The 13,293-nt window shown below is 51.0% G+C and overlaps 1 protein-coding gene across 1 annotated transcript in view; it reads left to right on the top strand.

Moving 5' to 3' along the window:
• Nucleotides 1-13,293, top strand: part of PTPN14 (protein tyrosine phosphatase non-receptor type 14) — a 188,278-nt gene that overhangs the window by 123,443 nt on the left and 51,542 nt on the right. The window lies entirely within an intron of this gene.

Here is a 13,293-nt window from a genome sequence, read left to right as displayed (position 1 = left end):
CACATGCTTGTGCAAAGAGACCTGACACACTCCCGACCCCGGGGCGGGACCCAGAAGGATGCTTTCCCTTCATGTGTCCCCTCTACACAGAGGCAGGGGACATCTCCCCCTCCCCCCCGCTGCCCCGGCCAAACTATACATGGCACAGGGACATGGGTGCGGTCTTGGGGCAGCTCCCAGTCCCGGGGAGAGCCAGACATCCTGACCATGGCCTCTGTACAAGCACAGTGGCTCTGATGGTGCAGGACACAGTCACCCTCACGTTGCGGGGTGAGGGAGAGGGCTGGGCATCATCCTCTGTGTCCCCAGGGAGAACTGACCACTTCTCTTCTTTCTCTACAGCTGCACCAGCTGCTCGTGCAGGGCGCACCACCTCGCCCGGGACATGCTCCCGCACCTGCGGCCTGCTCCGGACCGCCAGCACGGAGCAGGAGTACTGAGACCAGCACCTGGGGGCCCTGCGAGCCGTGCACCGCACACTGGAGGCCTGGATGTGGGCAGACCTCCAGCTCCGCCAGGAGCAGCTGGCTGAGGTCCGAGGGCTGAGCACAAACCTGCAGGTCCTGCTGCAGAGCATGGTGCCCCGTGCCAGTCCTGCGCCTGCTGCCCCCCCAACTGCTGTCCCTCCTCCCACTCCTGCCTCCCCTCCCACCTCTTCCTCCTCAACCCCCACACCCTCCTCCTCAATGTCCACACCCCCCACCTCAACCTCCGCACCCTCCACCCCATCCCCCTGGGGACGCCGAGGCCCCCTCCCTCGCCGTGCTGGGAGGCGGTTGGCCCGGCGAGACCCCCACCCCTGATCCCTGAGTTTCCCCACCCCCTCCTTTCCCTTGCTTCCCCTTCCAGCTCCCTCCTCCCAGTTTTCCCCCTCCCCTCTCCCACCCTCTCTGGGTATGTCTACATTACAACATTAATTCAAACTAACTTAGTTCGAATTAGTTAATTCAAACTAACGCATCCAGACTAAAAAACTAGTTCGAATTAACGTTTTGCTAATTCAAACTAGCATGTCCACATTAAGTGGACCCTGAACCGGGCTTAAGGCTGGCCGGAAGCAGTGCCGGCAGGACATCAGAGGAGGACTTGGAGCGTGGAGATGCTTTCTCAGGCTAGCCGAGGGCTGTGCTTAAAGGGTCCCGACCCCCACCCCAGATAGACAGTTCTCAGGGGTGCCCCGCTTGCAAAGCAGTCCTGGCTTGGATTGCCCGGACTACCCACACTGGGCACATCACAGCACTCGGCCATCAGCCCGACTGCACTTGCCGCAGGCTGCCATCTGGGGAGAGGAGGCAATTGGGGGGCTGCAGGAGAGCTTCCACCCCCAGAAGCCCGCAGAGCCACCCCAGTCTTCCCCATCGGGGGCTCGTGCCCCATTCCTCCCTCACCTCCTTCCACTTACCCTTCCCTAGCCCCTCTTCTTGATGTACAAAATAAAGATAACGTGTCTTCCAAAATGGAATCTGTCTTTATTGAACAAAACTGGGGGAGACTGGGAAAAGGAGGTGGGAGAGGGGAAGAGAGAGGGTGGGAGAGGGGAGGGCAACTAAAATGATCAGGGGTTGGGAACAGGTCCCATATGAAGAGAAGCTAAAAAGATTGGGACTTTTCAGCTTAGAAAAGAGGAGACGGAGGGGGGACAGGATAGAGGTCTCTAAAAGCAGGAGTGGGGTGGAGAGGGTGCAAACGGAAAAGTTCTTCATTAGTTCCCATAAAGAAGGACTAGAGGACACCAAAGTAAAGGAATGGGTAGCAGGCTTCAAACTAGTAACAGAAAGTTGTTATTCACAAAGCAAAGAGTCAACCTGTGGAACTCCTTACTGCAGGAGGCTGTGAAGGCTAGAACTAGAACAGAGTTTAAAGGGAAGTGAGATCAAGTCATGGAGGCTGGGTCTATGGAGTGGTATTAGCCAGGGGGTAGGAGTGGTGTCCCTGCCCAAGGTTTGTGGAAGGCTGGAGAGGGATGGCACGAGACAAATGGCTTGGTCACTGTCTTCGGTCCATCCCCTCCAGGATCCCTAGGGTTGGCCGCTGTCGGCAGACAGGCTACTGGGCTAGATGGACCTTTGGTCTGACCCAGGACTGCCATTGTAAGCTCAGGGCTCAGGGTTGGGGGTCTCAGTGGACCCCCTTGATTCTCTTGCACACCTGCTCCTGGGTGGCCAGGCTGGCAGCTCTCCTGCCCTAGACTACCACTTTCCTGTGCCTAGTGCGGAGATCGTGGACGAGGTCCATGATGTCTGCACTAGCCCAGGCGGGTGCCCGCCTCTTGAGGTCCCAGGCAAGCTCCCGGGAGCTGCCAGCCTGGTCCCAGGAAGAGGGGGAGGGCTGGGGGGCATCGGGTGGGTGGCGCAATCTGTGCCAGGTGCAGGGTCTGCTGGCTGGGTGCTGGCAGGCTTGCACCTGGCACGGGCACCGTAGTCAGCCCGTGCCCCTTTAAGGGGTCCGGGGCCGGGGGGGGGGGGGGGACAGACGAGTTTCCCTGGTGTTGGCCAGAGTGGCCACCAGGGAAAGCTGGGGAGGGCTAGCCTCCCACTAGTTCGAATTAAGGGGCTACACACCCCTTAATTCGAACTAGCTAGTTCGAACTAGGCTTAATCCTCGTAAAATGAGGTTTTCCTAGTTCTAACTAAGCGCTCCGCTAGTTCGATTTCAATTCGAACTAACGGAGCGCTAGTGTAGCGCCTATGAAAGTTAGTTCGAACTAACTTTGTAGTGTAGACATACCCTCTCTTCCCCTCTCCCACCTCCTTTTCCCAGTCTCCCCGAGTTTTGTGGAATAAAGAGAGTTTCTATTTTTGAACACACGTGTCCTTTATTTTGTACATCAGGAAGGGGGGCTAGAGAGGGGTAAGTGGAAGGAGGTGATGGAGGAATGGGGTACGAGCCCCCGATGGGGAGGACTGGGGTGGCTCTGCAGGCTCCTCGGGGTGGAAGCTCTCCTGCAGCCCCCGAATTGACCCTCCTCCCCTCCCCGGATGGCAGCCTGCAGCAAGTGCAGCCGGGCTGATGTCCGAGTGCTGTGATGTGCCCAGTGTGGATACTCCGGGCAATCCAAGCCAGGACTGCTTTGCAAGCGGGGCACCCCTGAGAACTGTCTGTCCGGGGTGGGGGTCGGGTCCCTTTAAGCACAGCCCTTGGCTAGCCTGAGGCAGCAGCTCCATGCTCTAAGTCCTCATCTGGTGCCCTGCCGGCACCGCTTCTGGCCATCCTTAACCTCAGTTCAGGGCCCACTTAGTGTGGACATGCTAGTTTGAATTAGCAAAACGCTAATTCGAACTAGTTTTTAAGTCTAGATGCGCTAATTCGAATTAGCTTAGTTTGAATTAACTAATTCAAACTAAGTTAGTTCGAATTAGTGCTGTAGTGTAGACATACCCTCAGGGAATAAGCCCTATTAGCAGTTTCCAGAATCTGTGGCATGGACATGCCCATTAAGTCCTCCTTTTTCTGTAATTTCCTTTTAATATCAGGGGCTGAACGGCTGGTAAAGATCCCCTTTATAATTGCCTCAGTTACCTGGTCATTGGGATTTGTGTTAGTATTTTGCCGGATGGCATCCCGAATCCGCTGCAAAAAGGCAACCAGACTTTCCTTTTGTTCCTGTATTAACTCATATGGTTTTGCCCAGTTGTTATGTCGGACAGCCGAGTGCCGGAGACCATGTAAAAGCAACTCCTTGTAGGAGGTGAGACGGGTGTACTGCAAGGGGTCATTAGTATTCCACCTAGGATCTGCTAAGGGAACCATGTCTGCAGGCTCAGGGAGGTTTTGTGGATCCCTTTCATGTCTCCGCTGTGCCTCCTCCCTTGCTTTGGCTATAACCTGATTCTGCTCCACCTCAGACAATAGGGTCCTCGTGAGGATATTACAGTCATCCCAGTTAGGCTTGTGGCTAGCCAGACACCCCTCGAACACTGAGATAAACCGGCTTGGGTTCGTGGAGAATTCCCCAGCCTGTACTTTAAAGGCTGCTAGGTCCGCTGGGTTAAAAGGCACATGGGTGTAAACTTGCATAGTAGTGGCCTGCCGCCCCTCGGCTCCTTGGCGGGCTACCACAGTCTCGGTAATCAGTGGGCAGAATCCCACAGAGGGGGCAACCTCTGGGACCTGAGGCACCTGTTCCTTATATAGTGGGGGTGCTGAAGCCGAAGGGGACACTGAATCTGCCATTACAGCTGTAGGAGAGCTCTGGGGGCTCACATTAGTTACTACTGCACCCGACGGAGTTAAATTACACTGTTGCAAAATATCTGTTCTATTTCTTAAAGCCATAAACAACTGTGCATATAAATGTTCATGCCATTTACCCGTTCGCTGACAAAACAGGAGTAATTGGAGGATCGTGTTATAATTGATTGATCCTTCCAGTGGCCACCTTTCCTGGTCCTCTAGCTGATATTGAGGCCAGTCTACTGTACAGAACCTTTTCAGTTTACTTTTAGTCATGGGATCTGATCCAAACACTTTCCAGTTCACTAGAATGCATTCTAAAGGTGTACAGCATGCCCTGCCTGTCGCCTGCCCCATAACCTCAGGAGACACTGGGCGTCCCCAGGTCTTAACAGGCGAAAGTCCACCCCACTGGACTGTTCCTACCTTATCCACGGGACCGGTTCCGCACTGTCGCCTGCAACTACTTCTCCACTATTTGAGCGCGTTGCACCATTGTGCCCTCCGGGGTTGATCAAACTGTGTCTTCGCTGAGGCCCCCGATAAAGTCACCGGTGCGCGCTGCGTGTCAGTCGTTGCCACAATCCATCGACCACCGGGAGGGGTCCAGGCAAGGCTAAATTTCAGCCTCGAGTCCCATCTGGGTCGCCAAGAACTGTTGCCGGCAGAGAGTGCCTGAGGGAAGCAACAGCCAGGTTCGTTGCCCGGTGTGCGTGCTCCAATAAACACACCGGTGTGGAGAAGCAAAAAAAAAATTTATTTGAACGCTCAAAAAGGTGCCAGGAGACTAGACATCTCAGATCAAGCACACCAACGTAAGCAGTTTTTCCTCCTTGTATACCCAGGTTGTTTACTTGCAAGAAAATAGTGAACTGTAGCAAGGTTCCCACGCTGGGACATGCTGCCTCCTCCTCCCCTCTACAGAGACACATCGGAATTCTTCTATACCACTGATAGTAACTAGGCAACCTCAAGGTCTGTCTGTCTTGCTGTTCCCGGCTATTAGTGAGCCAGAGAAAAGTTATGCCTGGGGGGGGGGGGGGGAGTGCTTTTAGGGTGCTTGGGCCTAGAGCGGGGGGGCTTCATCGATCCTTGTGATCTTCCACTCCCCCGAGTTACCTAGGATCATGCCCAGTGACCCCAACACCCCCACACAAACTAAGGATGTAAAGGGGTAAGCATGGCTACCCTGTCTGGCCCAGCTGAAACACATCCAGAACCAGAAATCTTAACATGAGAGTAACACCGTTTATGCCATTATACTGAAGGTTGAATCTGGATGGATGCCTGAAAAGACTGAGCATTCACCTTTTTCTATTATTATTTCAAAACCTATCTAGGTCTGCAGTGAGAAAAAGTTACTGTTCTCTTGGATGCTGTTGGCTTACCCATTTGAAATGCGTTTGTGGTATCACCTCAGAGATTCACCAATTCAGTCAGTACGAAAGCAGCACCTTCATTTGCACTCACAAAACATAGGCAATGATTGAATCAACATGGAAGGTGAAAATATAAAAGATGAATTTAAAAGGAGAGAAATGACATACTTAAAAAACCACAAACTGTGGAACTCCCCTCACAAGAATGTCAAGAGCATAGCAGGACTTTTAAAAAAAAAAAGATTTAAATTGTATGGACAAGACTATCCATATTGGAGATGCTGATGTTTAAAAAATAGTTCTACTAAGGAGTGTGTTTTTAAGGAGAAACTTCCATAAAGGCAAGCTATTCCATGATTGCCCACTGTAGAGTTTCTTCTTTCTCTGAAGAAGGTGATATCTGCCACTGTCAGACAGAATCCTCAGCTAGCTAAACCAGTGTTTTGATACAGTGGCATTTGTGATGTTACTAATTTAATAGGTTTATATTATGATCTACTCACTTCTTCTATTTCACCATTTTTTAAAAAGTAAAAAAGAGCTAAAGGATTGAAAGTTAAAATCCTGTAGTGGGCCTCTGATTGTCAAACTATCTCTCTTCCATGTTCTTAATTACTTTGATTGTTTCTGTGTAACATTACAGCTGTTCTCTTCTTTCCTCCGTTAACAACAAAACTACGTAATGTAGTAGTTACCCAGTAGATCAGTTTGGCTGCAAAGGGGTACTGAATGAGTTCTGAAAAACTGCTAGTTAATCCAGTAATTACATCATTAGGGACAATTCTAAAGGCGTTGTACCGCTTGAGTAACTAATGAACATTTTGTAAACTACTACCAAGAACTTGTGGTTGTTTCTCAAATGTAATCATGTTTTTAAAATCTTTATTCTTAAAATATACTCTTAATGTATATTTGTGTTTGCTGAGCGGAATTGTGGAAAATTATATCCTTGTAATTATGGTTTTGTTCAGACTTGTTATCCACTCCCATCCCCCTTGGAATTAGCTACAGGCTGGCAAAGAGCGGTAGCCTTTACTATATTCAATATAGAAAAACTGTGCTAAAAAATGTTAACTCAAAATGAGCAAAGAAGATTGAACTTCAGTTCTAAACGCATTTGGTTATTTTAATTCTCTCTGCTTTCCCCGTAGTCCTGTGAATTAGGGCTACATAACTGAAATTACTCATTGATGCCATCTTGTGTAACAATTTGTAGCAATGCGCAAACATTATTTGTCTATTAGATTTGCTTATTTCTCCAAAATATATAAGGGGCAGTGCCCCCTGCTCGCTATGCTTGCCATCACCATTGTCTTTGAGGATAGGCAGCCCTGGTTCCCCCTGGCTGCCAGGTGAAGGCCAGGCCAGCCCCAGCTCTCCCCCTGGCCGTTGGGCAGGGCCGATGCCAGGCCAGGCCAGCTCTGGCGCTGCACCCCCACTTCACAACCTATACTTAATTTTGATCCCCTTGCCTCCATTTCTGCACTCACCATCCTCCCTAGCCCCTCCCCCTCCACACCACACTGCCCATCCCTACCCTTACCTCCTTCTTCCATTCCCACACCCCTCCTTCCCTAATCCCTCCCAACTCTCACACTGCCCATCCCCCCAACTCCATTCCTATATCCCCCCTCATCCCTACCATCCTGTCCATCCCCACATACACCCTGTTCCCCTTCATCTGTTCCTACTTACACTCTGCCCCCTCCCATGAATTTGTCGAGCTGCGTGCCCCACCCCCAGGAGCACCACTGGGCCAGGCAGCACAGCCCTGGCCACTGCAGCAGGAACCATAGCCCGCCCCCAGCCCAGCCTTTCCACACAGGCCTGTTGGGGCAGCTTTGCTCTGTGGGAGGCCCAGGAAGCCCGGAGTGCAGAGCGGCCGCTCTGGAGGGCTGGAGATGCGGCCAAGTGTGAGACCTGCCCAGCTCACAGCGGGCCTGAGAGAGTGCGCCTGAGCCTGGACTGCACAGAGCCAAGCAGCGTGGCAGGCACGTGGGCCAGGCAGGCGGGGGCTGGGCCCAGAGGCTGGCAGATACTGCTCCACGGGGCGCATGGAGATGGAGCTCCTGGGAGAGTGCACTGGCCCGAGTCACTGACATATGCCAGAGCCGCTTGCTCAGGGGCAAGACCTGCATCACGGCCCCCGAGCGCTGTGGCTGGGCTGGGCTCGGCTGGGCTGCACAGAGAAAAGCCGTAAGGCAGGTGCATGGGCCGGGCAGGCTGGGGGCGGGCCCCAGGGGCAGGTGGGTGCTGCTCCAGGGGCCACCCTCCCCATTTTACTGAGTGGTCATGTAGTCAGGGCTCCTGGGGACACAGAGTGACGTGATGATGTCACTTTGTCATCCCACAGGAAATGACAGAGAGAAAACATTGAAAGATTATAAAAAATGTTTTATTCATCCAAGATTCTAAGTAAATATTTCAGTTAAAACAAAAAAATCACTGGAGCTGGTGATTCACAAGAGCCTGGAGCTCCTTTCACAAAAGTGGTAGCGGCTAGAGCCCCAGGTCTTTTAAATTGTGCTGTGCACTCTGGAAGGCTCTGAGAGCTGGCCCCTTCCACACAAGGTCCCGCCACTTCTGGGAGCACAGAGCTGTGTCTTTCTTCCTCCCTCCCCCCTCACACACTTACACATACTTTGCCCAGGGCCCTGTCAAGTTTCTCACAACCCTAGAAGGCTTCTAAATTTTATTTTGCTCTAATGAGGCTACAGGTTTTGACTGTATCTTTGGAGGCGTTGTGCAAGCAGACATTTTCAGTTGTAACAGAGAATGCTGTGTTTATACCTTTTCTCTAATTTCAGATAGACATTTATTTTCATGGCAGTTTTTATGATATCCCCCCCCCCCCCAACAATCAACCCCTTTTAAAAACAACCACCACCACCACCACCAAAAAACTCCACCAACAACCACATTTATGGTCTGAAATCACTGTTTATATTCCTTTAAAATAGTTCAAAAAGCAGGTATGACAGACATGTGGGTTTTTTTTTACAGTTTTGGAATGGTAACCATCCACAGCCAGTTAATTTTTTAAGTAAAAGAATGATTGACTGAAACTTGTCCTGGCAGATCTTTTGTGTTGTCCATATAAGCAAATAATTTATAAATAATTTGCTCCAGATTGGACCCACAGCACATGTTTATGATAGGGATGCCAACTTTCTAATACTATAGAACTGAACCTTCTAGTCCAGGGCTACTCAGCATGTGGCCTGCGGGCTGCATGAGGGCCGCAGCCAGTTTGGGTTTACACAGGGCTCAACATGCAGCCCCTGGGTGGGAGCCAAAACACAAAAGGAGTCAATATAATGGTCCTCTGTTGATATGCATTCAGTAGTTAAATTCTTGGCCTGTCATTGTTCATTAAAAGTGCTGTCATATGGATGGAAATTGGGTAAGTACTGCATGTTGTTAATATCAGCAGAACTGACTTAAATGGGGCCTGCATGTTGTGTAGTCTTGCCTTAATCTTTGTATTCACTCCCGTCAGGGTGAAATAATCCATTTGCATATATTTGCATGTATATGCAACCACACTTACGTTGCCACCCTCGGTATGTGCTGTGAGTATCATTGTGGCCGCCGGGGCTTCCAAAGTGGGTAACCCTGCTCTAGTCTGCCCTTTCTCCAAGGCTATGCTCCTATCCTGCTCCTGCTTTGAGGCTCCGCCCCCACTCACTATATTCCCACTCCCTTGGTTGCTCGTTCTCCTCCACCCTCACTCACTTTCACTGGACTGTGCCGGGGTTGGAGTGCGGGAAGGGGTGAGGGCTCTAACTGGGAGTGCAGGCTCTGGGATTGGGCCAGAAACAAGGGGTTCAGGATGCAGGAGGGGGCTCTGGACTGGGGCAGCAGATTAGGATGCAGGGGCATTGAGGGGTCTGGATGGGAGTTCAGGCTCTGGGGTGGGCCTAGGGATGAGGGATTGGTGGTGCCAGAGGGGACTTTAGGTTTCAGGGGTGCTAGGGTTGGGTCAGGGGGTTGGTAGGTCGGCTTACTTCAGGTGGCTCCCGGTCAGCAATACAGCAAGGCTAAGGCAGGCTCCCTACCTGTCCTGACTGTTGCACCCCAGAAACAGCCAGCAGGTCTGGCATTGGATGAGGGATGTTAGGAGGCTGCATGCACTGCTTTCACCTACGAACATTGTCCCCAGATCTCATTGTCCAGTTCCTATTCGAAGAGCACATGGAGCCCCAAGTCTCTCCCCACCTTTCATGCTGGACAGTTCCTGGGCTCAGTGCCAGGACAGGTGGGGACTAGCTTGCCTTAGCTCTGCAGCACCAACGATTGGACTTGTAGTAGCCCAGTCAGCAGTGCTGACTGGAACTGCCAATGTCCCTTCTGGACAGGGCATTCTGGTCGAAAACCAGAAGTTAGAAATCTGAAAATTTGGGGAACATTTTTTGGTTTGGGGGTTGCTGACCCATAGAAAAATCAGTTGGGGGCTGCACACAAGTGAGAAGCAAAAGAAAAAAAAACCTCACTAGCATGGCACCTGACTGAGAAACAGAAAGACACTCCCTATGTTCCCCTCACACACCACAGCCTAGGGCACCCAGGCTAGTGGATCTTGTGTGTTCCCGCCCCATGGTGGGGCAATAGGAGAAGGAGGGCTGGAGCACCAGCGTGGAGTCCCCATGTTTGGGGAAGAGCCCAGAGCCTTGAGGGTCAAATCCGGCCCCTGGGCCTTAGGTTCCCCACCCCTGACCTAGTACAGGTTGGACCAGGGCTAGGTAAAATATGGCCCAGGGGCTGAATATGGCCTGCCAAGCCACCAGATCTGGCCTACAGCCCACCCTGCTGGGACCAGCTGTGATTTGAAACAGTGTTTCTCAACCTTTTTTTTTTATTATTATTTTATAAAGTACCCTTTTTCCAAAAAAAAAAAAAAAAAAAAAAAAGTACCCCCAGTACCTATAGTTTTCAGACACACACAATTTTTTTTCTACCACTGCAACACATTTGTTTAAACAACTTAATTGATGCTGGGCAGGCGATGAAATTTTTGGGTGTAAAAAGTACAAAAATAATAAAACACTGTAAAACTCAAAACAAACATTCAGTTTTCTCCAAATTTTAGTTCTGTTGATGTACCCCCTAGACTTCTCTTGAGTACCCCTAAGGGTACTCGTACCCCTGGTTGAGAAACATTGGTTTAAAACACAGTCCCTGTAGCTCTCTGCTCTGCAGGTAGGGAGGGCTTCGTGCGATCTTCCCGCCCGCAGATCAATTCACAGCTCCTATTGGTCAGAAACAACCGGCCAATAAGAACTGACCTCAGCTAATCTCTCAACTCCCATTGACTGGAAACAGCCAGCTAATCAACGCTGAGAGATTAGTCTGAGAGCAGCCTGCATTTTCAAGTGGGCTGGGACTGCAGCAGGCAGGGAACCCAGCCTGCCTTGGGGGTGCTGCAGCCTGCCGGCCAGGAGACATTTAGATAAACTGCTGCCTGCCAGCACCTTCCTCTGGCATCCCAAGCCCTCTTGCACCCCAGCTCCCTCCCCCAGATCATCATCCAAACCTTCTGCACCTCCTTGCCCCAGGTGACAACTCCCTTCTATACCCCTCCCCTAGGCCAGAATCTTCTACTGCACCCAAACACCCTCTCAGACCCCACACCCTCTCCTGCACCCCACATCCTTATCCCATGCGCCCTTCTGCACCCAACTCCGTCCTAGACCCCGCACCTCCTCCATAGAAAAGTATGGTGTGGCCCTTGACCACTTACCAAATCATGGAGTGGCCCCCCACCAAAAATGATTATCTGCCCTTGGACCTTCCTTGTCCTGGACCTGAGTGTTCCTGAGCAATGGAGTTTGCCGGATGAGGGTAGGTCAAGGCTCTCTACTCCAGCTGTAAGCTGTGCTTCCGGGTGGGGCTGCTCTCCCTGCCTCTGCCTCCAGTCCCACCCTGTGCCATGCCTGGCCTCAGCTGTATCCCCCACCGCACCAGTCCCAGACAGGGCCCAGCACCACTGCCTCCAGTCCCAGGTAGAGATGAGCTCCCTGCCGTTCCCCCTAGCCATGGGCTTCTGCACAGCGCCAGCCCCTATTAACGCTGTGCTTCGCACAATGCCAGCCCCGACTGGGACTGCACTCCTGGCCACCAGCCCCATTACCTCCATCCCTGGCTGGGGCTGAGCTCCTTGTCATCAGCCCTGGCAAGTACTGTGCTTTCCCCAGCGTGGGCTATGATTCTGAACCTGGCCAGCTGGGGCTCTCTGGTTCAGCAATATCCGTGGTCTGGCGAGACTACTAGAATACTAGAACTGGAAGGGACCTCCAGATGTCATCAAGTCCAGAGTTGTGAAATTTGGGATTGGAAGCATAAAGGGCCAGCAGAGAGACTGTGTTATTTTCAGTGGCTCATGCTTTCCTGTATCACAATCAAATTGTTCAAAGTACATTGAAATTAATGGTAGTCTTTATGTGCATGCCCAAGCTAAATTTATAAAATTAAATCAGTTTTGAGTTACCAGAGCACAAGAAAATATGTAACAACATCGTAAATCGAAAATATGTAACAACTTTGTAAAAGTCTAGTAACCCACAATTATCTGCAAAGGGTTTCTTCCAACTTTGTCCAAAATTCAACTTTGGGCTTTCTGTAAATTTGAAAAATTTTAGTTTGAAGGGAAATTTCTCTAATTTGAAGAAAATGAAAATGGGCATTAGTATTGCTATAATTGCTGTAACCCTTAGAATGTCGGTCTGGTCAGAACTTTGGTGCTGGAAGGGGACAAGGAGTCCCCAGCATGTGTCTCCTTTGGGGACTCCTAACATCCTCCATCCCCCCTGCAAAGGAGGGAAGCCTCGGCATGCACCTCCTCTGGTGACTTCTAAACCCTCCCCCCCGCAGAGAAGGGAAGCCCCGGTGCGCGCCGCGCCACGCCTTCTCCCAGGACTCCTCTCCCCTCTCTCCCCCGACGCAGAGGAGGGAACCCCGGTGCACACCTCCTCCTGGAACTCCTAAACCCTCCCCACCCCTCTCCTCCCCCCCCCCCCCCCCCCGGCATAGCAAGTCCCCCGGTGCTCCACAGACCAGGGTTGTGGCAGCATGCCGCCTGTTTGGAGGATAGCCAGCACACTTCCTGAAACCCTGGAAGTGACGCACAGCTGCTGGACTTCCTTCCACCCCACAGAAAGCCAGCATTACCTCCATTGTCGCTGGAGGTAGGTTGTGGGGCTTCTAGGTAATGGGGGGGCCCAGAACACCTCACAATCTACTGGTCGGGTCCTCCCGATCGAGCAGTTGATTGCGATCGACAGGTTGGTGACCACGGCTGTAGAAGAATAAGTAAGGTTTTATTAAATTAATGACCATGCAGAAATGGTGGATGACACTTTGAGCTATTTGCTCTTATCATTTGAACAAGGATTTTTTTCTAATACTGTTAGGATTTGTCTATACCAACAATTTTTTACTGCTAAATAGTAAAGCAGTAGAATTCTCCTAGTGTGGATGCATTTATACATGCACAACTTCTTGTACAGGAAGAGAAATAAGCTGTACCAGTACAAGGCACTGTTAGGAAAGGATGTCCAAATTTTAACTATTTTTAGTAAAAATCACACCCCTAACTGAAACAGCAATACGGGTACAAAATCTGTATAGAAAGCGTAAACCAGGCCTAATTTCATTTCCTGTTATCCTGCATATTCTGTTTGTGCCTTCATCTCAGATTATTTTTTTTCTGTTGCTTGTGATCTGTGAATGCCAGGATGTATGT

The sequence above is a fragment of the Pelodiscus sinensis genome, chromosome 3 (assembly GCF_052426305.1).
Source record: "Pelodiscus sinensis isolate ZL-2025 chromosome 3, ASM5242630v1, whole genome shotgun sequence".
Taxonomy (NCBI): domain Eukaryota; kingdom Metazoa; phylum Chordata; order Testudines; family Trionychidae; genus Pelodiscus; species Pelodiscus sinensis.
Note: the sequence above shows the minus strand (reverse complement) of the source record. Positions and strands in the feature narration are given on the sequence as shown.